Here is a 2,412-nt window from a genome sequence, read left to right on the forward strand (position 1 = left end):
AGAAAGGAATCTCGGTTTCACTCTCCGACCCCGTTACCGCCTAGCCAAAGGAAAGCAAAGTCAAGCTAGAGACTTAAAACAAGCTCACTTGGGAGGAAGTCTCATGTCTATCCTTGTACATACTTCACTAAAAAAAATGCAGGATAAGTGGCGCGGGGTCCTTTACCCGCTCGTACGAATTTGATCGGAGACGACGTTCTCACGCGGGTTGACTAACCTGCGTCGCTTCGTCGATGGTTCAACGCGGGTCGAGCCCACGCGGGTTCCTCTACCCACTCGCACGACGAACACAATCGGAGACATATTCACGCGGGGTCTCGGCTGTTTCTTCTACCCGCGTCATCGGGTCTAACCCGCTCAGGTATGGTTTCTAACCCTAAAACCGGCGACACGACCCAGTTCAACCCTAAAACTACCTACCCCGAGTCCCTCTCTCTCTCGTTTCCTCTCTCTTTTTCTTTCACAAACACCAAACTCTCTTAAACCTCCCTCACCAAATCATCCCATATCTCACTCAATTCTTCACCAAATCAATCCATTTTTTTTCCAAAATCCAAGTTTTTTCCCCTGTAGTCTATTTTCTTGATTCACCTCATCATTTCCATTCATCCATAGCAAGGTATTGTATCACAAAGTTCAATTTCGTAAGCCTCATGAACCCTAAAAATTTGAACTTGAAATTTGATCTTTCTCTTGCTTGATTCTTGTGAAATAGACTAGGGAAAGCTTATATATCATGTTGGGTTGTTGATTCTATGGTGAATTTGTGTTGAATTTGAACTTTGAATATTAGGGTTCATGAGAAACCCTAAAAATTTGAACTTGAAATTTGATCTTTCTCTTGCTTGATTCTTGTGAAATAGACTAGGGAAAACTTATATATCATGTTGGGTTGTTGATTCTATGGTGAATTTGAGTTGAATTTGAACTTTGAAAATTAGGGTTCATGAGATTTGGGGATTTTTCGAAACTACTATAATTCCACATGACTTTGGCTTGGTTTGGTTAGTTAGGGTGTTTGAGAACTTAATTAGAGAACTTTCTAATTGAAGAACTCATTTGATGCTTAAATTTTGCTTAAAAGCCTTATTCTTTGCTTACATCCATCTCTTGTGCCCTTATATCAATAACTTGTGTGCAATGTGATAGTTTTGCTTAAGCTAAGTGATCATGAATTGAATTCACATTTGCATTATCAAGTTTCCTACTTCCATTTGCTTATTTTTTTCCAAGGTTTGAAATTTTTAGGTACAAATGGGGAGAAAGGATCAACACAAGATAGAGGCCGAGAAACAAGAGCTTGCCAAGCAAGAGACTGCTAGACATGGGAAGCCTTTAACCTCCGTATCTACAACAGGAGGAACTTCTAGGCAACAAGCCTTGGCAGCAAAGAAGAGAGATGGCAAGCAGGTTGTAACTGCCGAGGGAGTGGATGCTAGCGGTAGAAGGTCAGCCCCTCCCAAAAGATCTAAGGAACCAAAAGGCAAGGGGGTAGCTCTTCCTCAAGTGGAGGAAAATGAAGACATCACTGAAGAAGACCAAGCTCCCCTCAAGAAAGCCAAAGTGTCTAAAGGGAAGAAGGTTGATACTGAGAGGGATAGAACCAAGACACCAACTGAAGATGAGCTATATGGGCATTTGAAGAATGGTGTATTGTGGCCTCCAACTCGATTTGCGGATATCAAGATTATGGAAGAGTTGGAGATAGGTGACGAAATTAAGCAAATGTTGGAGCACATGAACATGCAAAGCTTCTTCACTATGGCCTACCCCACCTATGAAGATGAGTCATGTCAGTTCTTGGCATCATTAGAGGCCACCTTTCACACCACAAAACATGTGAGGCAAGGATGAGGAAATATCAAATTCAAAATCCATGGGAAGGTTTACTACATGACCTTCAAGGAGATTGGACAAACACTTGGTATTAAGGATTTGGAGGAATCATCCATCCCCATACCTTATGATGCAACTAAGGAAGAGAACATTGCCAAAATGGTTTGGAAGGTGTTGGTGGGGAAGGGTCGCAAGGCCAGCCGCGACAAGAACGCCTCTATTTGTCATCCTTCCGTGCGCTATCTCCACCGGTTGATTGTCCACACCATTTTCCCAAGGAAAGAACCAGGCACTGTTAATGATGAGGAGCTACAACTTCTTCACCAAACCGTCCAACATTATGCTCACCCATCTCAGTTGCCTCTTGTCATCACTGATTTCTACAAGAATTTTGGAATGGTGGGATTCTTTGTTAAGCGCCTCATCCACTACAAAGAGTGGGCTTGGACAACGAGTGACTCGGAACCTCAGATTTGAATTGGTGGCTTGATAACTCCATTGCTGAAGTTCAAGGATATACCCTTAGAAGATGATCCAACTGGTCCCGCTTTCATGGATGGAAGCTACTTGAAGAAA

At 42.6% G+C, this 2,412-nt stretch overlaps 1 pseudogene; it reads left to right on the plus strand.

The window, feature by feature from the left end:
• Positions 1–1,854, plus strand: part of LOC106320397 — a 4,843-nt pseudogene extending 2,989 nt beyond the window's left edge.
• The last annotated feature ends 558 nt before the right edge of the window (positions 1,855–2,412 follow it).

The sequence above is a fragment of the Brassica oleracea genome, unplaced genomic scaffold (assembly GCF_000695525.1).
Source record: "Brassica oleracea var. oleracea cultivar TO1000 unplaced genomic scaffold, BOL UnpScaffold00908, whole genome shotgun sequence".
NCBI classification, from domain to species: Eukaryota; Viridiplantae; Streptophyta; class Magnoliopsida; order Brassicales; family Brassicaceae; genus Brassica; species Brassica oleracea.